Raw genomic sequence first — 24197 nt, 5'->3', positions numbered from 1 at the left:
AAAGAAATAACAAGTGTTGGTGAGAATGTGGAGAAAAGGGAACCTTTATGCACTGTAAGTGGGAATGTAAATTGGTACAGCCGCTATGGAAAACCATATGGAGTTTCCTCAAAAAATTAAAACTAGAACTACCTTACAATCCAGCAATTCTACTTTTGGATATTTAGCCAAAGAAAATAAAAACACTAACTGGAAAAGATATATGCACCCTCATATTCATTGCAGCATCATATACAATAGTCAAGTTATGGAAACAACCTAACTGCCCACTGAAGGATAAATAGATAAAGAAACTGACATGCACACACACAAATACAAGGAACTCAGCCCTAAAAAGAATGGACATTTGCCATTTGCAACAACATGGATGGACATTTGAGGGCATTTTGTTAAGTGAAATAAGTCATGCAGAGAAAGATAAATACCCTATGATTTCACTTATGTGTGGACTAATACAAAAATAAATAAATCAAAACACAACACAACAAAACAAACAAAAAAAGCTAAGCTCATAGATACAGAGAACAGATTGGTGGCTGCCAGAGGAGAGGGGCATAGGGTATGTGAAACAGAAGGGAATCAAAGGATTGGAAGTTATATCAAACTGAGAGTTATAAAACACATAAGTCATGGAGATTTAATGTACAGTATGGTAACTATAGTTAATATTCTATTGCATATTTAAAAGTTACTATGAAAGTAAATGTTGAAAGTTTTGATCACAAGAAAAAAAATGTATAACTATGTATGCTGACAGATGGTGACTAGACTTATTGTGGTGATCTTTTCCCAGTGTATACAAATATCAAATCATTATGTTGTAACCTGAAACTAATATAATGTCAAATTTCCATTATACCTCATTAAAAATAAATAAACACTTATGGACTACAACATCTTCTATATTAACAGTTTGTCATGCACTAATACATAATCTGCTATGCTTCAAAATGTGTTCTGGGCACTGAGGATTCCACAATAAATGAGACACAAGTTGCCCTTGACAGGACAGAATAATGTTGGTAACTTATCACAGAAGAATATGAACCAGATAATAATATGGATTAAACCTTGGTTCTTATAGAACAGACCCCAGAAGAAAATCACATCAGCTTGACCAGCAGAAACTTTCAGAGGCTCCAAAGTTTGTGGCATAAGATGTCAGGAGGATGAGGAAAATAGGAAAATCAGCATTCATATTGATTATGAGTTTCTTCTCCTTCAACTTTCAACCTGCAATTTCCCCAACTTTCTTCAGGGACAGACATATTTTCTGGAACACCTTCAGCTTGATTTCTCTAGGGGAAGCAAAAAGTGGGTGTGAGACATAAAATTTTAAAAATGGAAAAAAAAATCACCCCGAGAAATGGATAACCACGCTTCCTCTTTTACCTTGGGTTACAAAATGCCTGCAACTCAGACCAATACTTGCAACGTTTGGAAAGTTTATTCCTGGGAAAAACTGAGCTCCCCCAGGGAAGACCTCTAGATACTGATAAGCCATTAACTGATCATCATTTATAAATTGGTAGAATAGCCCAACTGTTGGCAAGCCCTAAACAGAATTTCCAAGTAAATATGACTAAAAAGTCAATAGAGGGCATAAGAGGGAATCTTTCAATAGTAAAGAGAGACCAAAATAAATAATAGTAGAACTGTGATGAACACAAATAGAAGAAAATAAAAGAAAAAAAAGCTAATAAAATCTGTTTTATATTTTAGAAATGTAATAGAAAATATTCATTTAGAACAAATAACTGTGAGCTATTAAAAATATAGTACAAGAAAGGGCTCTTAAAATATAAAAACAGAATGGTAAGAATTTAAAAATATCAAATGTGATGGATAAAACTCAGAATGTCTTAGAATTTCAAATAAAACATGATAATAGGCAAGAAAGGTAAATAAAAAAAAGAGAGAGAGAGAAACAAAGAGACAATTAGGAATCATGTCTAAGAATCAAACAATAATCATAGGAAAAAGGAATAGGAAAAAAAAAGAATGTATGGAAACAAACAAAAAATTTTCCAGAACTGAAGGACACGTCTCCTAGTTGAAAGGTTCCACTGAGTGGCAATCTCAATGTACAATAATGATAATGATAATAATAGCAGTACCAAGCTATCAGTTTGAAATGTCTAAACATGAGGGATTTAGCAAATATCTTAAAGTATTTAGAGAAAAACGTGTCAAAATTTGTTACAAACACATTGTTGAAAATCAGACTTGGCTTGAGTTTTCCAAACACGATGGTGAATGCTAGTACAATGAAAAGAAATAATTTGAAATACAATCCTAGGTAAGACATAAAATTTTTCCACCTTTATTAGTTTCCTAGTGTTGCATAAGAAATCGCTACAGATTGAGTGGTTTAAAACAATGGGAAAGTCTTCTTTCACAATTTATGGAGGCCAGAAATCTGCAGTGAAGCTGTCAGGGACATACTCCCTGCTATGTCTGTAGGGGAGACTCCTTGACTCTTCTAGTCTATGTGGCTACAGGCATTCCCGGCTTGGGCCTGCAGGGCTCCGGTCTCTGCTTCCATCTTCACCTGACGCCTTCTCCCCTCGGTGTCTGAGATTCAAGTCTCTGCATGCCATCCTCTTACAAGGACACTTGTCGTTGAATTTAGGGGCCATATTAAGCCCCAAAGGATCTCATCTCTAGATCCTTAACTTAGTTACATCTACAAAGACCATTTTTCTAAAAAAAAAAAAAAAGAAAAAAAATCACGTTCACTGGTTATGTGAATTAGGACATACCTTTTAGAGGCCACCGTTCCTATCCCACTATACCTATCAAACCATTAATAAGGTGCATATGTAAAATAAAGCCTTCTTATACAAGAAAGTACTAGAAAATTGACTTCCCTTCCCCTCTTTCTTGGAATCTAATAGAGACTGTGCTGCACCAAACAATGAATTAATCCCAACTAAGTACTGTAAGCTACCTAGTGAACAAGAATTCCAACAGAGGAGAGTGTGGGTAGAAATCACCAAAATAAAAAGACAGCCTAGGGGAGCCTGGGTGACTCAGTCCGTTAAGCATTCGACTCTTGATTTCAGCTTAGGTCATGATCTCAGAGTCCTGAGATTCAGCCCCTCCTCAGCTCCACACTTAGCTTGGAGTCTGCTTGAGATTCTCTTCCTCGCCCTCTGCCCCTCCCCCTGCTTATGTTCTCTCTCTCTCTCTCTAATACATACATAAAAATCTTTTAAAAAGCCAGGAAGTCTCATGGTATTAGCAGTGTATCGGGCCAGAGTACAAATTGAAGCAAAATATAACAGGGTTCTGAGAGGGAAGGTGAAAAGAAAAAAAAAGTGAGCATTTTGAAACTATTGGTAGGTGTTTGGCAGATATGGTGAAATAGCTGAAATAAAAATGTAAATTTTATTAATAAAACCAAGTGCATGCAAGGAAAATTTTAACTCCAGAAACAATAAAGAAATACATAATAAAGAAAATGTTAGGGCGCCTAGGTGGCTCAGTTGGTTAAGCGACTGCCTTCGGCTCAGGTCATGAACCTGGAGTCTGGGGATCAAGTCCCGCATCGGGCTACCTGCTCAGCAGGGAGTCTGCTTCTCCCTCTCCCGCTCCCCCCTCTTGTGCTCTCTCTGTCTCTCACTCTCTCTCTCAAATAAATAAATAAAATCTTTAAAAAAAAAAAGAAAATGTTATATGACATGTTTTAGGTTAGAAGAAGCTGAAGACACACTAGAAAGATACACATTGAATACTGACTTAAATAACAACTGTAATAAAATTTTATTCAATTTTTACTATGGACTGTAGCTTCACCTGAGACCACAGAATACTTACTAAAATTGTACAGCCTTACAGAGTTCTTTATTAGTTCTATTTCAAGAAACGTATTCTATTGATTAGCCCTCTTGTGCATAACATCAAGACATTCACATCAGTTGTGGGTGGTAGCGGGTACACCATGTGTGGTAAAATCAAGGAGGAATCTGTTAGTAAGAATTTTAGAGTCCTTGTTCCCTTGACAACAACAGGTAATGCCCAGCTACTCAGCATGTGTTTCCACAGGATCCCAGGTAATTCCTCAGTTATTAATGATAGTTTGCCTGTTAAACTTGTATCTCTAAAAGACTGGATCTTATGTGAAACTGATATATTCTCCAGTACTCTATGTTTGCAAGTAGAAGTGTTTTTTTCTTAATTATCTTTCCCTTTAATTTCTCACATATTTTAAATTACCTGCTTTGAATAGAGGCAGCATGACTTCTGAGAAGACACACCTGAAATATCTTATATGGCTGGTCAATTTTCAGAAGCGTGTATGTATGTATATGTGTGGTTATTTATTTCAGCAACTGATAAAACAGACATTTATAAATGATTAATAAAATTTTATAAGTAAACATGATGGCATCAAAACAAAACCCAATGGTTAATGAACTTAATTGAGGGTTTTATTATTACAGTTCTGCGCTGCTAATTCTCTGTGTGTCTTAGAAGTTAACAGGTAAAGCAAAGATCTGGGGGAAAAAAATGACAAGATTGTCAAGATTCTATAACCTAAGTTTGTGTCTAAATCACAACAAATAATTTTATACATATATATATATATATATATATGAAAGCTTGGCTCTCTGAAATATGTAATTTCATTACAAATTGCAATATAAAATTTTCTCCCTACTTTGTAAAGTGTATTTCTGAAAACCCCTGCTATAGCATAATCATCATGAATAAATTAAAGCATTATCAGAAAAAAACAGATTTGAGTGGCCACAATCATGAATAAATAAAAACATGTTTTTTCTCTGTTATTACTGGCATTAAATGGTTTATATGGTGCAATAATACATGCTATTAATTTAAATACCTGATTAATAAAAATGGGCACTGTGCATAAAAATGGGCACTGTCCAATAGCCATATCTTAGTGTTCAGGTAACCCTTCACCAGAGTTTCACCAGGCAGTTTTTTTGGTTCTTTGTCATGTTTGTGTCATGATAGCCTAGATGTACTGTGGTAGCAAACAGCCCAAAATATAATTGGTAATGCAACCAAGTTTATTTTTATGTTACATGTCCATCATAATTTGTCAAGGGGACCCCTGCTCATGTTTACCACTCAGTGACTCAAGCTGTTAGTGATGCCTTCTGCACACATGTTGCCATGATCACAGAGGCCAGGAAAAACCAACACAGCAAAGCAAACTCGGGCTCTGAAAACTTCTGCTTGGGATTGAGAGATGATGCTTCACACCCTTTCTGGGCCAAAGCAAGTCACATAACTAAGACTAAGTTCAAGGGACATTGGTGTGTAATCTTCCCACAAATGGGGAACTGACTATTTGTGAACAAGAATTCAGTTTACCACATCTAGAAAACATATATCCTAATGGCTGTTTTCTCTGATTCTCGTCCTTTCTCGATTTATGTGTTCATTCGATGAATATTTATTGGCACTCTCTATGTACTAGGGAATGTAATTAGCTGGGATAATATAGAAATAAAAAATGCAAATTATGTTGGGGGAGAAAAACAAATGCATAGGCAAATGTAAAATAATCTGTCTTTCTATGATCAAGGTAATTGTTGAATATTTTAGAAAAACACGGGTACACAGAAATACAGTATAACAGAATATAGTAATGCTGTTTTCACCTCTTAAGAAAGCTTGTGTCCGGGGCGCCTGGGTGGCTCAGTTGGTTAAGCGACTGCTTTTGGCTCAGGTCATGATCCTGGAGTCCCTGGATCGAGTCCTGCATCGGGCTCCCTGCTCGGCAGGGAGTCTGCTTCTCCCTCTGACCCTCCCCCCTCTCATGTTCTCTCTCTCTCTCATTCTCTCTGTCTCAAATAAATAAATAAAATCTTTAAAAAAAAAAAAAAGAAAGCTTGTGTCCATGAAAATACATTATGTTGTGATTTACAACAGCAACAACAAAACCCCAAATTCTTTGAAACAATAAAAGAGACATAGTACCTGATATACAAAGAATGGTTTGGGAAGACTTGCTAATGTGCCATGTATATTGAGTCAAGAGCTCAATAAAAGCTCTGAGAATCCAGCTTTTTTTTAGTCTTCTATTCTGCCATCTGGGTTGCCTGCTTCATGCTACGGTTATAGTCTCTGATAGTGAACACACAGCTGTAGTAACACCCACTGTACATCTGGATGCACACCATTCGGCCAGGAAAATAGTGACCATATAACTCTAGAATTTTCCAGCATATATCTCTTACAATTTTATCGGATTGAGTTGGGTCACATACCCCTTGCAGATTTAATAATCATTCCTGATGGAATTACATCAGGATGAATAGCTTAGACCTAGATCACAGGAAGAATTTCATTCTCCTAAACCACATAGGCTATATGAAAAAAAGGATGAATCACCAATGAAAATTGAAATAGTTACCAAGAAAAGGGCAGTAATCACTATGACCAATATACCATTGCAATTTTTGCCTCTGATTTTTATCATGTTATTTTTTTAATGATCTCTAAATGCATTCCCTAAATCTAAGACATATATTTGATTTCTACTAAAAAGTTTCATTCAAAAAAGCTTTTAGAGGGCGCCTGGGTGGCTCAGTCGTTAAGCGTCTGCCTTCGGCTCAGGTCATGATCCCAGGGTCCTGGGATCGAGTCCCACATCGGGTTCCCTCCTCGGCGGGAAGACTGCTCTCCCTCTCCCACTCCCGCTGCTTGTGTTCCTGCTCTCGCTATCTCTGTCTCTGTCAAATAAATAAATAAAATCTTTAAAAAAAAAAAAAAAGCTTTTAGAGGTGCCTGGGTGTCTCAGTTGGTTAAGTGTCTGCCTTCGGCTCAGGTCATGATCCCAGGGTATGGGATCAAGGCCCACATCAGGCTCCCTGCTCAGCAGGGAGATGGCTTCTCCCTCTCCTGCCTCCCCCCCTCCCTCTGTTCAATCAATCAATCAATCTTTAAAAAGCAAAACAAAAACAAAAACAAAAAATCTTCCATATGAATAATAGCTACAACAGATTTAACATTTTCAAAAAATTGCTGAATTTAGTTTGGAAAATGGGTTAACCAATTATATTCTATTGCACCATATATATTAATCATAGTTTTAAGTATATAGCCTTCCCTCTAAAAGAAGGGAAATGTATTAGTTTGCTAATGAAAATGGAAAATTAAAACGTAAATAATTTTACTTCTACTATGGCTGAGTAAGCTAACAGGCTGAGGTCCCACTGATGAGAAAGATAATCTCTGGGGGTGGAGAATACTTGACGAGCATGCAAGGTAAAAAAAAGAAAAAACAAAAAAAGACAGGCATTTATTTTGTCAGGAAGTGGAGAACTGAAAGAAGGGACCAGCATAGAGGGAGTTTCCCATTTTTATGGCTTTAGCCTGAGGGAAATCTATGGTCACAGGATGTCATGCAGTGACTAGATTTCTAATAGAGAACTGTAGTATTTCTAGCCAGAAGAACTAGAAGACAGAGACTGGGAAAGTGTAACTATTGAAAAATGAGGTAGGATGCTGGAAAGTAGGGAGACACATAAGAACACCAAATTCTGTTCACGGCCAAAGTTTCCAGCTGAGTCCTGACTCCATGAGTGGGCCAACTCAAAACAAACTGCAGCTAAGGAAAACAAAACAAAACAAAAACTGGAACAGACATTTGACCTGCCAGCCACCATGAAGACAGAGTATGTAATTTTATTCCAACCAAGTTAACTGCTTTGTAAAATAAACTAACAAAATTTTTACATTGTTGTTTACATAATAGGCATTGTTTACAATAGCCAAGATATGGAAGCAACTTCTGTATAGTGTCCATTGATGGATCAATGGTATGTATATACACCACATTTTCTTTATTCATTCAAGTGTCTAGCTAGCTAACTAGCTAATGGAATATTATTCAGCCATAAAGAAGAATAAAATTTTACCATGTGTAATAACTGAACAGACCTTGAGGGCATTATGCTAAGAAAAATAAGTCAGACAGAGAAAGACAAATACTGTAGAATCTTAGATACGGAATCTAAAACAAATACCCAAAAAACAAATAAAATAATGACCTCACAGATACAGAGAAGAGATTGGTGGTTGTCAGAGGTAGGGGGGATGGGGTGGGCAAAGTGGGTGAAGGGAGTCAAAAGGTACGAACTTCCAGTTATCAAATAAACAAATTATGGGATGTAATGTACAGCATAATCACTGTTAACAGTTATAGTTAATAATTTAGTTAATAATACTGTATTGCATGTTTGAAAATTGCTAAGGAAGTAATCTTAAAAGTTCTCATCACAAGAAAAAAAATATAACTATATATGGGAATGGGTGCTAACTAGACTTATTGTAGAGATCATTTCTCAATATATACAAATCTCAAATCATTATGCTGTACACCTGAACCTAATATAATGTTATATGGCATTAAAAAAGAAATACTACTTGAAGATAATAAGAAAATAATTTTTCAGAGGACTGTTCCAGAATCAAGGGTCTAACACACACATCAATGATATTTAGTCTTCGGACCAAAATTATGCAACACACACACATAAACACACCAACAGTGAAATGTGCTCTAGGGAAATGGCAAAGGTCATTCCCAAGATGACACAGATATTGAAATGATCAGAAAATGAGTACAAAGCAACTATTAGAACTCAGGAAGGTAGAAAGGTAAGGAAAGGCATGCATAATGGATGAAAAGATAGGAAACCCCAACAGACAAAAAGATTCTATCTAATAGAACCAAATGGGATATTTAAACATTGTTAGCTGTCAGTTAATATGCTTTGTCAAAATTCCTATGAGTTTATTTAGTTAAGACTAAATTAAAGTGATGGTTGCCAGATGGGAGAGGTGGGGGATGGGAAAAACCAGTGAAGAGGACTGGGGAATACAGGCTTCCAGTTATGGAAAGAATAGTCATGGGAATAAAAGGTATAGCATAGGGAATATAGTCAGTGGTATCATAATAGCATTGTATGGTGACGAGTGGTAGCTATGCTTGTGATTAGCATCACATAATGGATAGAGATGCTGGATCACTAGGTTGTACACCTGAAGATAATAAAAAAAATGTGTGTCAACTACACTCAAATTAAAAAAAAAAAAAGTTACCTGAGAAATAAACAATCCAGGGTGGGGGGGGAGAATAAATTTAATAAATTAAGTGAATTTTAAAGACATTAATACTATGACAAATATATATATTTACTGAGTTTTGAGCAAATGTATATTAAATATTTTATTAAAAACTTTCACTAGACCTGGATATCTAGTGATTTCATCAGTATTTGTATTTAGTGATCCATTTGGTGTTTGGTCATTTTACACAAATAGCTGGAAAACTATGGCACAAAAATTATATACTTCTTTAATGTTTTCTATTATTTCTAGTCAATGTTTTCTTAAAGAGGAATTTTCTTTCAAAAAGAGCAGCTCTCAACTACCTTCTAATTGGGATTAAAATCGTATACATTTTCAGAAATTTTTTTTTAAAGATTTTATTTATTTGACAGAGAGAGGGACAGTGAGAGAGGGAACACAAGCAGGGGGAGTGGGAGAGGGAGAAGCAGACTCCCTGCTGAGCAGGGAGCCAGATGTGGGACTGGATCTCAGGACCCCAGGATCATGACCTGAGCTGAAGGCAAATGCTTAACGACTGAGCCACCCAGGAGCCCCTTTAGAACATTTTTTAAACTTAATATTATTCTTTAATTGGTTATTACTATTGAGTCTGTAAGGGCATCTGCAAACACATCAGAGTTTTTAGGAAGCAGAGATGTATATTGTTATCAAATCCTTGTCATTAAGTTGCTCAGCTAGTCTCAGAAAACCTTTCTACTGTTTTCTGACTGGATTTCCTTGTCTTTTAAGCATGAATAATGTTATCATTTCTAACTCCACCAACTTAACATGGTTATTATGATGAGGAAATAAAATAATGCCTGTAAAAATTGTTTGGAAATAGAAGCACCATATAACGGGAATTTTGAGTAACCATTGACTTCTAACAGGTTATTTTAACCAACATAATTCTAAAAGAAGAACATTTTATGTCACATTCCTTACTAGCTGTCATCTTAAATGTTGTAAAAAGAGTAAAGAGGAATGCCTTACTTACGATGCTCAGCAAATATTGAAGTGCTACAATTTCTCCCTAGATACACAGAAAAAATATATATATATGTATATATATATACATGCTTCAGTAAACACAAGCACAAGTAAGTCTTCCCAGAAAACTCACTGTTTTAGGAGTCCAGGTAAAACCAAAAGCAGGAAAATCCAGGACATAAGGAACATCTCAAGAAGTTGTAAAAATACACTAGCAGAAAACTTCAGCAAGCAAATGTGAAAGACAGCTGTTAACATAGACAATTTAGAAGAAAAGTGAAGAAAAAGTTGGAACAAATCAACTGAAAATAAGCTCCGGATGAAATAATAATCAATAAGCACACACAATATTCTGGACAAGCCTATCTTTCTACAAGTGCCCTGAAGAAAATACTTTGAAGCTTCCATTTTTAATCTTCTTCTCACCCTGACTCCAAGCTTCTTTTTCTTTGACTGAATAGAAATCTTACTTCATCAGAGGATCACAGCAAGCTTTTATTTAAGAAAACAGAGCAATAATAGCCAATTCAAATTTGAATCTCTCTTCTCCAGGAGGTCTTTCCACTAATGTTGGAGAATATACCATTTGAACCCTCCAGGGGAAAAACCAAAACAAAAATCCCCACACAATGGGAAAGAATTGATATCCCTTTTGTAACTTTCCCAAATATTGTTGACTGATTATACACCACCACTGTGCAGAAAATTGACATTAGGATAAAGAACTCAAAACAATATTATTTCACATGTTCTTCACAACTATTAAAATTAAAATCATGGGCGCCTGGGTGGCTCAGTTGGTTAAGCGACTGCCTTCGGCTCAGGTCATGATCCTGGAGTCCCGGGATCGAGTCCCACATCGGGCTCCCTGCTCGGCAGGGAACCTGCTTCTCCCTCTGACCCTCCCCCCTCTCATGTGCTCTCTGTCTCTCTCATTCTCTCTGTCTCAAATAAATAAATAAAATCTTAAAAAAAAAATAAAATAAAATAAAATAAAATTAAAATCATATAAATAGAAATTAAATTTTGTCAATTAAATTTTGAATAGAATATTAACACTATGAATGTTTTTAATCTTTCTCTTGTCATTTTTATTAAAAACACTTGGGAAGACACATAAATGTATATATAAATATTTTATATTTCTGTTACACAATGGAAAGAGGAATGAGTTTTGTTTGAGAAACAAAAATCCTGATAAAAATCTTCATTACTTTTCTTTCCTCTTGTTTCAAAATATCAATAAAAATGACACATAATATAATTGATATTTTTATATAGTGTGAGATCATTTTATATTATAGATTGTAGCTTATTCAAGCCATTCCTTTATATGACCAGAAAAATTATGTGATTCGGCAATAATATTTAGAATTATAAAAAAGTAGTATCACCAAATACCTATAAATTCAAATATTCTAATGTATAGAATTTATTATAATATATTATCTGAATTAGTGTGAGTTTTACATATTAGTGTTTTTTTCAGAGTATTTTCTATACACAAAAAAATAGAGATAAAATATATACAAAATTTCAAATTAAAGATAAAAGTCAAATTAAACAGAATTAAATAGGTGACTAAATAGCTACATGTCTAAAAGGGATGAAAAAGGGGAAAAAAACCCTTTTAAAGATAAATATATGGGGGCACCTGGGTGGCTCAGTCATTAAGCATCTGCCTTCGGCTCAGGTCAAGATCCAAGGGTCCTGGGATCGAGCCCTACATCGGGCTCCCTGTTCGGCTGGAAGCTTGTTTCTCCCTCTCCCAGCCCCCCTGCTTGTGTTCCTGCTCTCGCTATCTCACTATCTGTCTGCCAAATAAATAAATAAAATCTTTAAAAAAAAATAAAAGATAAATATATGGTTGGGTGTCATTCAAAACAATAAGGTAGTAGAATAGTTCAAATAGGGAATGACTTACCATTGATACAAGTTAAAATTTCCCTTTATATACACACATGGCCGGATAGTCCAAGATTATATAGAAAAGAAAATTGTTTCTTCTTTACTCATAATTTTCTAAGATTTTCTTGGCTGCTTCCAATCCTTCAACTTTTTTTTTTTTTGTCATTAATCATTCCTCTTATTACCCTGTGTTAACATTCACAATTATTCCTCTCCTAGAACTTTTGATTTCTTCATATTAGTACTCAAAAACCTTTTTAAAAACAGTAAGATATTTTATAGAGTTGTATATTTTCACACTGCTGCCTGGAAATGGAATTTATTTGCTTTTCAAATAGACAACTGTTAAGAAAATTTCTAATATTAAAAAATATTATTTTAAATCCCTTATGTTTTCTATATTAATTAGAATTATCTAGATTAGTAAACATCTCTCTAAAGTTTTGTGTGTTATACACACAATATCATGAATTTACCAAGGAGAGAATGAAGAATTACTGCCTACGTTAGCATCAAAAATTTCCTTATATAATCTCTCTCAGCCATCCACTAAAATAATTATTAAGAAACATATCCCCATAATCTCAAATGCCTCTCATCCTACATTCTTCTAAAGACAGCTAGAAGAGTATAAGGTGATATTTATGTAGTGTATGTACATGATAAGGAACTAGAATTATTACAACCTGGAAATTGTAGTCCCAAACAATACCCTGAGCAGAAAACAAAAAGATGAATATCCTGGAAGGAATACATTGTAGGGGTTATAGTTTTATCAATACCCCATTACTCAGCATGGCAGAGATATATGTCAGAGTAGAAAACAAACCTGCAATTCATTATACCAATACTGGATGCATGTTACTAAGCATGAAAAGGGGTCTCAGCTAGGTGTTTGAATTTGTCTTTCAGAAGTATATCTGAGGATGATATTCTATTAGCCCACTAATCTGTTAGCACAATAATGGATAGCCAGGTATTTTTTTCTGTTAAGAATCCCTGATTATACATTGCTCTTTCTTCAAGATAAGAAAAGTATAAAAGAGAAAGAATATATAAAATCACAACACTGGGCTTATGAAAAAGTACAGCTCAGGGGGAAAGGGGGGATAAAAAAAACAGACATGGAATATATTAAAGACTAAGGATAGTAGAAACGAGAAAGCATATAACAGGGAAAATTATATTAATATTTCTAATTTTATCAGGATGTAACAGATCATTCTGTCACCTTAGAAGTTCCATATTTCAAAAACATTGGCTTCTTCTACTAAATCCTCACTATTTGCTAATAGATTTAGTCCTAGACTAAACATATAACATATTTCTTCTTTTTGTAACATACAATTTACTTTTTTTCTCTTTATAGAGTTCCAAAACTAAAAATGTAAAACTATCAGTTCAGTCACTTATCACTTTAAAAGTCAAAATTCACTATATTTAATGCAAAGGTAAAAGCTACAATAAGAATTCAATATATCAATCATGTAAGTCAGGGAGATGCTTATAGATCACTTATTCTCATATGTCAAGCAACCATCTTCAAAATTAAAGAAAAAAACAACCCAGATATCATAAAATAATGCATTTGGGGTAACTGCCACATACTTTGGTAATTTCTTGCAATATATTTTCCATATACTTTTAAATATATCACAGAAACATAAAGCTGCCACTCACATATGTCCAATATTAATTAGTCATTGGTCAGTCTGATTAGAGGATACAATTGATCATTCAATATGCACACAGAGAGGCCTGTGGGAAATATGTCTAGGTCTGGCTGTGAAATCTGGACTGCTTCATAAGAGCAGATGGATGTGACTGGGAGTTAAAATTTTACTTATCATCAACAAACAGAAGATGAAGAGAAATCTCTTTAGCTTATCTAAACTACTGAATGTCCACCACACAATATTCTGTGACCGAGAAATACAGTTTTTACTATTTAATTAAATATAGTTATTTGGCTATTTCCTTGGCTAACCAAGGAAAAGTAGGTTCATGCACAAGCTCTTTTTATGCATACATCAGTGAGGTATACATTTACAAAAATATCTCTGAGCTTACTACAGCAACAAATATTTTTGAAAATTAAAAGGTTATAAGGAAACAAAAGACTAAGATGATGGGAATTTTCATCATATAAAGAAGAACTATAAAATTTTAGTAACATTATTAACATTTTAAATCTTTATTGAAGAGCATGTTTCAGTGTAAAATCAAATCAGCAATATATAGACAAATATAAGAAGTTCTTCTGATATCAGGGAGGCAGTAGAAATAAAATAAAATAATGATAGATAGAATAATAGAAATTAATGCCAAAAGACAAAGTTCCAAGTTAGTGATAATTACCATTTCTACAAAACAGACTGAAGCAGAAAAATGAATGGATATAAGCTAGTCATCATCGTGATCATCATCATCATCATGGTCATTGTCATCATAATCAACTACCTTATTCTGTAAAAAGCCCTAGTCTGAACACAAAATTTTGCATGTAAGAGGCAATTATTAACAAGAGGCTGATGCCAAAAAATCCTTAATGATTTTGAATAAAAATATAAATTTTATTAGAAATAATATATATTTTAATGCTAAATCCCAATTTAATTATTATATAATATATACTTTCATATTATATATTATAAAATATAAATATAATTTACATTATAAAATATAAATATATTTTACATTTTAAAATATAAACTTTAAAACTCTAAACTCTATTTTATAGACATAAAATCCTAGTTACTTACAAAGGAGCAAGCCCTAGTTGGACTCCTAACATTGTATATATATATGATATAATATTTGTATGTGTATACATACATATAACATTTGTAAATATGTATGTATATTTGTGTGTATACATACATGTATATACACAGTAGTATAATATCTACAGAATTGTGATGATAAAAATTTAAGATACCAATTAGTTCCCATTTCATTCAAATTTGTTTTAATTCATAAAGGCAAAATAATTCATAGTTACAAGAGGTTTTAGAATATATCACAGTAGGTTTAAAGGACATTGAATCAAGAGGAGGAGTTAAGGTGGCGGAGTAGCAGGAGGACCTTATGCTTGCCTTGTCCCTCAAACACAGCTAGATAATTATCAAATCATTCTGAACACCCAGGAATTGATCTGAGGACTGAGAGTTCAAATTGCACAACTAAGAGGGAGAAAAGAGGCCACATCGTGGAAGGTAGGAGGTGTGGTGATGTGATTTAGGGGAGAAAAGAATCATAGGTGTAGGGAACCCTGGTCATGGAGACAGAAGAGAGAGAGAAAGTGAGAGAGAGAGAAATGTAAGGCAGCATGCAGGGGATTGCACAAGAAATACACTTTCCCAAAGCCATTGGCTGAGGAAAAAAGGAAAGGCTGATTACTGCAAATTTTTGCAAGCAGAGGAGCTAAAAGTCTGAAGTTTTAGAAGTCCACACCATTGCCAGGGTCAAGCCTGGCGAGCATAGCAGTGCTCCCATGGAGAAGAAGCAGACAGGGTCTGGGTCATAATGGGAGAGATAGTTCCCCTTCTTAGAGTGCATTTAGAAGAGGCAGCATTGCCTCTCAGGGGACAAAAGAGACAGTGGGCACCATTCAGCTGCCCCATTAATTAGCAGATGAGCAGAGATGCTTGTTGAGAGCAGCTAACCTGGAAACCGGCTTTTTGTAGTGCTTTACCATAAACTTGAAGTCCCTGCACATTCAAGCAATTGTTTTTCTGGTACAAACTGGTACCAGCCACAGAGCTGAGAGACCCTCCCCCAGAGGTCAGCATGGGTCTGTACTGTGCCACCTTCCTAAAATTTGGAGTTGTGGGACCCAGCTGCATGCCTGAGATAAAACACAAGAGCACATACCACTGCTGGGTGGGCAGACAGTGTGGACACAGGGTGAAGGCAGGGATTTGACAGAGGCCTGGGACACAAGCTCTGTGAGTTTCCTGAACAGCAGCAGGCACAAACTCCCCTGTCCTGGGAAGACAGCAGGCCATCGCCATTTTTCACCCCTCCCATCAGCATGGATGGACTTTGGTGAGAAGCACAGTGCACACATTAGAGGCTCGAACCACTTACACCAAGTTCTGGTCCCTGCATTCTGTAGGTGCCTTTTTTAGTAGAGCATGTGTGATTGAGAGCAAGAGCAACAGAAGGCCCCTCCCATGAAGACCAGCATAAACCCCCCTCACGTACCAGGTCTAATGATCATAGAGTGCTACAAAGCTTCAGCTCTAGTGGAAACAGGACCAGGCATAGGCTTTCCTAACACACAAAAGACAGAGACCTAGACAAAATGCCAAGATGGAAGAATTCATCCCAAAAGAAAGTACAAGAAGAGGTCATGACCAGGAAGCTAATCAAAATAGATATAAGCAATATGCCTGAACTAGAATCTAAAACAATCATAAGGATAGAGCTGGGTTTGAGAAAAGCATAGAAGAAACCAAAGAGACCCTAACTGCAGAGATGAAAGACCTAAAAACTAGTCAGGCCAAAATAAAAAATGCTAAAACTAAGATGAAAAACTGACTGAATGTAATGAACACAAGGACAGAAGAAACAGAGGAATAAATAAGTGACATAGAAGATCAAGTTATGGAAAATAATGAAGCTAAAAAGAATAGGGAAAGAAAATTATTGGATCATGAATATAGACTTAGAGAACTCAGCAACTCCATAAAGCCTAATAACATTTGTATCAGAAGAAGAAGAAGAGAGGGGAAGAGGGGCAGAAGGTTTATTTGATCAAATTAGAGCTGAAAACTTCCCTAATCTGGGAAAAGAAACAGATGTCCAAATCCAGGAGGCACAGAGAATTCCTATCAAAATGAAAAAAACCCAGCTAAAACCAAGATATATCATAGTAAATTTGCAAAGTACAGGGATAAAGAAAGAATCCTGAAGGAGCAAGGGAAAAGAAATCCCTAACATATGAGGGAAGACAAACCTGGTTAACAGCAGATCTCTTCACAGAAACCTGACAGGCCAGAAGTAAATGACATGATGTATTCAGCAGGCTGAACGGGAAAAATATGCAGCCAAGAATACTTTATCCAGTAAGGTTGTCATTCAAAATAGAAGGAGAGATTAAGAATTTCCCAAACAAAAACTAAAGAAGGTTGTGACCACTAAGTCAGCCCTGTAAGAAATATTAAAGGGGATGCTTTGAGTGGGAAAGAAAGACCAAAAGCAACAAAGACTAGAAAGGAACAGAGAAAATCTCCAGAAACAATGACTTTACAGGCAGTATAATGGCACTAAATTCATATCTTTCAATAATCACTCTGAATGTAAATGATTAATGCTCCAATCAAAAGACACAGGGTATCAGAATGGATAAAAAACAAGACACATCAATATGCTGCCTAAAGAGACTCATTTTAGACCTAAAGACACCTCCAGATTGGAAGTAAGGGGATGGAGAACCATCTATCATACTAATGAATATCAAAAGAAAGCCAAAGTAGCCATCCTTATATCAGACAAAGTAGATTTTAAACCAAAGACTCTAACAAGAGATGAAGATGGACACTATATCATAATAAAGGGGTCTATCCAACAAGAAGATCTAACAATTATAAATATTTATGCCCCCAACTTGGGAGCACCCAAATATATAAATCAATTAATGACAAACATAATGAAATTCATTGATAATAATACAATAATAGGGGACTTTAACACCCCACTTACAGCAATAGACAGATCATCTCAGGAGAAAATAAACAAGGAAACAATGGCTTTGAATGATACACTGGACCAGATGTACTTAACAGATATATTCAGAACATTTCATCCTAAAGTAGTACAATGCACATTCTTTTTGAATGCACATGGAACATTCTCCAGAAAAGATCACATACTGGGTCACAAATCAGGCCTCAACAAGTACCAAAAGATTGAGATCAGACTATGCATATTTTCAGACCACAATGCTATGAAACTTGAAGTCAACCACAGGAAAAATTTTGGAACGAACACAGATACATGGAGGTTAAAGAACATCCTACAAAAGAATGAATGGATGAACTAGGAAATTAAAAAAGAAATTAAAAACCACATAGAAGCAAATGAAAATGAAAACACAACTGTCCAGAACCTTTGGGATACAGAAAAGGCGGTCATAAGGTGGAAATATACTGCAAGTTAGGCCTACCTTAAGAAGCAAGAAAAGTCTCAAATACACAACCTAACCTTACACCTAAAGGAGTTAGAAAAGGGATAGCAAATGAAGCCTAAAACCAGCAGAAGAAGGGAAATAATAAATATTAGAGCAGAAATAAATGATAGAGAAAAAACGTAGGCTAGATCAATGAAACTAAGAATTGGTTCTTTGAAAGAATTAATAAAAGTGATAAACCCTTAGCCAAACTTATCAAAAAGAGAAAGGACCCAAATAAATAAAATCATGAATGAAAGAGGAGAGATCACAACCAACACCACAAAAATACAAACAATTATAAGAGAATATCATGAAAAATTATATGCCAAAAAACTGGGCAATGTAAAAGAAATGGATGAATTCCTAGAAACATACAAACTACCAAAATTAAAACAGGAAGAAATAGAAAATTTGAATAGACCCATAATCACCAAAGAAATTGAATCAGTATCAAAAATCTCCCAACAAACAAAAGTCCAGAGCTAGATGGCTTCCCAGGGGAATTCTACCAGACACTTAAAGAAGAGTTAATGCCTATTTTTCTCAAACTGTTCCAAAAAATAGAATGGAAGGAAAACTTCCAAGTTCATTCTACGAAGCCAGCATTATCTTGTTTCCAAAACCAAAGACCCCACTAAAAAGGAGAAATACAGGCCAATATCCCTGATGAACACGGATACAAAAGAATACGATACTAGCAAGTAGAATCCAAAAGTACATTAAAAGAATTATTCACCATGATCCAACGGGATTTATTCCATGGTTCAATATTTGCAAATCAATCAATGTGATCCACCACATTAATAAAAGAAAGGATAAGAACAATATGATCCTCTCAACATATGCAGAAAAAGCATTTGACAAAATACAGCACCCATTCTTGATAAAAACCCTCAACTGGGGGCGCCTGGATGATTCAGTTGTTAAGCGTTAAATGTCTGCCTTCCGCTCAGGTCCATCGGGCTCCCTGCTCAGCGGGAAGCCTGCTTCTCCCTCTCCCACTCCCCCTGCTTGTGTTCCCTCTCTTGCTGTGTCTCTGTCAAATAAATAAACAAATAAGTAAGTAAATAAATAAATAAATCTTAAAAAAAAAACTCAACAAAGTAGAGATTCAACATCATAAAGACTATATATGAAAGACCCACAGCTAATATCATCCACAATGGGGAAAATCTGATAGCTTTTCCTCTATGGTCAGGAACAAAAACAGGGATGTCCACTCTCACCATTGTTGTTTAACATGGTACTGAAAGTTCTAGCTTCAGCAATCAGACAACAAAAAGAAATAAAAGGCATCCAAACCAGCAAGGAAGAAGTCAAACTTTCACTATTTACACAGGATATGATATTCTATGTAGAAAAGCTGACAGACTCCACCAAAAAATTGCTAGAACTGATACATGAATTCAGCAAAGCTGCAGGATATAAAATCAATGTAGAGAAATCTGTTGCATTTCTATACACTAATAATGAAGTAGAAGAAAGAGAATTAAGAAATCAATCTCATTTACAATTGCAGCAAAAACCCTAAGATACCTAGGAATAAAACTAATCAAAGAAGTAAAAGATCTGTACTTTGAAAACTATAAAAGAAACTGAAGATGACAAAAAAGAATTGGAAAAACATTCCATGCCCATGGATTGGAAGAACAAATATCATTAAAATGTCTATACTGCCCAAAGCAATCTGCACATTTAATGCAATCCCTATCAAAATACTACCAGTATTTTTCACAGAGCTAGAACAAACAATCCTAAAATTTATAGGGAGCCACAAAGGACCCCGAATACTCAAAGCAATCCTGAAAAAGAAAAGCAAAGCTGGAGGCATCATGAGTCCAGACTTCAAGTTATACAACAAAGCTAGTAGTCATCAAGACAGTATGGTACTGGCACAAAAACAGACACATAGATCAATGGAACAGAATAGAGAGCCCAGAAATGGACCCTCAACTCTGTGGTCAACTAATCTTCGACAAAGCAGGAAAGAACATCCAATGGAAAAAAAAAGTCTCTTCAACAAATGGTGTTGGGAAAACTGGACAGCAACATGCAGAAGAAAGAAACTGGACCACTTTCTTAACCACACACAAAAATGATTTCAAAATGGATGAAAGACCTAAATGTGAGACAGGAAACCATCAAAATCCTAGAGGAGAACACAAGCCGCAACCTCTTTGACATCGGCCACAGCAACTACTTACTAGACACATCTCCAGAGGCAAGGGAAACAAAAGCAAAAATGAACTACTGGGACTTCATCAAGATAAAACTTCTGCACAGCAAAGGAACAATCAACAAAATTAAATGACAACCCACCTGATATATGCAATTAAGAGTGTGTATGCATATCATATATATCGTATATACGCATATATATGCACAGATTTGTGTATGTTAAAATAAAAAGGAAAATTTCTCCTTTTAAGTATCCACTGAATATATTTTTTTAATTTGAATAGATTTTATTTTTTTTTTTGCTCAACTGGGAGTCTGCTTCTCTCTCTGCCACTCCCCCTGCTTGTGCTTGCTCTCACTCTCTCTCTCTCTCAAATAAATAAAATCTTTAAAAAAAAAGGATACAAAAATACTGATTCAAAGGGGTATATGCATCCCGATGTTTATAGCAGCATTATCAACAATAGCCAAACTATGGAAAGAGCCCAAATGTCCATCAACTGATGAATGGATAAAGAAGATGTGGTACATAAATACAATATTACTCAGCTGTCAAAAAGAATGAAATCTTTCCTTTTGCAATGACATGGATTGAACTAGAGTGTATTATGCTAAGCAAAACAAGTCAGTCAGAGAAAAACAAATACCATATGATTTCAATCATATGTGGAATTTAAGAAACAAAACAGATGAACATAGAGGAAAGGGAAAAAAAAAGGGAAGCAAACCGTAAGAGACTCTTAACTGTAGAGAATAAACTGAGGGTTGATGGAGGGGAGATGGGCAGTTGATGGGCTCAATGGGTGATAGATATTAAGGAGGGAACTTGTGTTGAGCACTGGGTATTATATATGAGTGATGAATCACTAAACTCTACTTCTGAAACCAATATCACCTATATGTTTTTCTTTAAAGATTTTATTTATTTGAGAGAGGAAGTGAGAGAGAGAGAGAGAGCGTGTGAGAGAGAGCATGAGCAGGGGCAGGGGCAGACTCCCCACTGAGCAGGGAGCCCACCGTGGGCCTCAATGCCAGGACCCTGGGATCATGACCTGAGCCAAAGGCAGACACTTAAACCGACTAAGCCACCCACACGACCCTACACCGTATGTTAACTAACTAGAATTTAAATAAAAATTTGAAACAAAAGATAGATTAAATATAAAAATAAATAAAAGATATTTAATCAGCACACTAGCAGCTAAATATAACATGTGTACACAATTTTTTTTTTACTTAAAATTAATAAATAGCAAATATTTACTGAAAGCTGAAAACATCCCAAACATTTGTGGTAAACACTGTGGATTTTCTTATCCAATGATATCCTAAAAATAATCTAAGGAAATAGGTACTATATCATCTGTTTATAGTTTTTAAAAAGCTAAATAGTGTGAAATAAAACAGAAGAAATATAATTAACTAAAAAATAATAAGCATATAATATCCCAATTGTGTAAATATAATGAGAGTTATTGCAAAAAAAAATAAAGGAACTAAAAATACCATGTTTTATTTAGCAACAAAAAAAGATGGTGAATTTAGCACAGAGCATGACTTTGTCTGCATCCAATATAACTTAATATTTTGTATTGTCTTTATCATTTTATACTATTAATATTTGTTACAATTTTCATCATTCTTTTTAACTGACAATTATTTATTAAAGGCAACTTAAAAAATTACAGTCCTTTTTTCCTCATTTATCAATTGAATGAAATGACCTGGAGAATGTTGTTATATCTACCATATGAAATATATTATTTTAAAATTATGAGATGGTCATTCGAAATATATTCAATAGATACTTAAAAGGAGACAATTTCCTTTTTATTGTAACATGCAAATATGTATGTGTATATATATGCACATATAGGATATATAAGATATGCATACACACTTTCAATTGCATGTATCAGGTGAGTATTTTCAACTTTTACTAAAATTTGAATAGTAAAGGTAATTTTTACTTGTTGAAAACTAAAATTCAGCATATTTTATTAATCTGTTAATTGTCTTCAAGGTGTCAAAAATATATTTTAACTATGCACTTTTCATGTACTTTCTAAATAATCTAATAAAAAATAAAATAACCTGATCTTGAGAGAATATCATAAGGTAAAAGATGCAAAAAGATACAAGAGATACACACATTTTAATGTGATATTATTGGTTTCATTTATAATGCTGAATAAATAACTCGTCTTAACAATGAAATTTTCCAAATAAAGTATTGTATATTTTTGAAGGATAGAATAATATTTATAATTATATGAAATTATTTTTATGTAACATTGGAAGAAATAATTTGAAATGCGGATGTTATTCTAGCTGGTGGGGAAATCAATGTGTATATATACCATTCAGTCTTATATTCATTCATGTTAATATATATTACATACACACAGATATGTGTGCATATATATATATATATATACACACATGCACATACACAAACACACATATTTTTCCAACAACAGTACCTTAACAATAAAAGTAAAACAATTTATATTTTTTAAAAAGTGAGTCAACTTTACATTATCACGGGTAAGAAAAAATACTTTTTTTTATTCATTTAGCATGGATATCAATGGTTATCATAACACCTTTGAAAAGAAAGTGCATTAATGATATAATAAACACATATTCTTGGTCCAATAAATAAATTTGTAAAAATTAAAAAAGAATAAAAAAACAACAGCAACTTTGTGTGTGTGTCAATCTTTTCAACCTGAGGATGAATGTTAATATAGATTTCAAGCTGGTTTAATGAAGACAAAAATAAATCATTTGAAAATTAAAATATTCACACTTTGGCAGTTTCACATGCCTAGAGTTTTTTGTACTCATCTTCTCAGAAAATTATGCAAGTGTTTATTAATTCCTTATATCATTCTGTAGAAAGTGGGTAACTTTCTGATCATTTTTCTTAGAGATGCATATTCAGATTTCTCAACACTTACTGTACTTTATAATAGAACCTAAGACAATTTTAAATATTTTCTTTCCTAAACCTTCAGCTCCTGCATGATGCTGAGAAACTGCTATTCCCAATGAATCAGTTATATCTTAATCCCAATAAAAACATTCTGCATATCTAAATAACAGATTTATGGAATAAAAACAAATTTAAATTGATATGAATAATAGCACAGTGCTATACGAGACATCTAAAAATGTTTTATTCTTTTAGGCAAATTACATTCAGAAAGAAGAAAATCAGACCTATAATACATTTTTGACAAATAAGATTCACAATATCTATTGAAGTTTTGTCCTTTAGAATTTGGATCTACTCTATCATCAATTTCTTCATTTAGAATTCAACAATCATAACATCTCCTGCACATTTTTATCTCTTCTATTTTACCTCCCTCCTGCATTTATCTCTTATTTTTCTTGCAAAACATTAAAGTTGATCATTGTGTTTGTTTTTAGATTTGATTTACTCTGATGTTTCAATTCAACTGGAAGATACATTAAAACATTAATAATACTGAGGAAAATAGTACTTATATTTAGATTCTGACCCTCAATTGAAAGTTCCATATTAAATTATGAGTTTCATGAAAATCTAGCAAAATGACAAATTCTCTTGATTCTTAAAAGGAAAATAAAAGGCCTACATTTAATCACTGTTTCTCAAATATTTTATTCAGCTGATATAAATAATTTTATATTTTATTTTCTATTGAATTCATTCAATAAATAAAATCTAAACAATTACTCTTTCACAGGCAGTTTAAGAGCAAAGCTCTTAACTGTATGAGCAAAAACCACAAAACAAACTCACAAAGAAAAATACCAGAATTACTGTATTTATGAAGATTATAATGCATTTGTATATATAATC

This window comes from Leptonychotes weddellii, chromosome 3, assembly GCF_054177405.1.
Source record: "Leptonychotes weddellii isolate Sample4059 chromosome 3, ASM5417740v2, whole genome shotgun sequence".
Lineage (NCBI taxonomy): Eukaryota > Metazoa > Chordata > Mammalia > Carnivora > Phocidae > Leptonychotes > Leptonychotes weddellii.
This window is presented reverse-complemented; position numbering follows the sequence as displayed.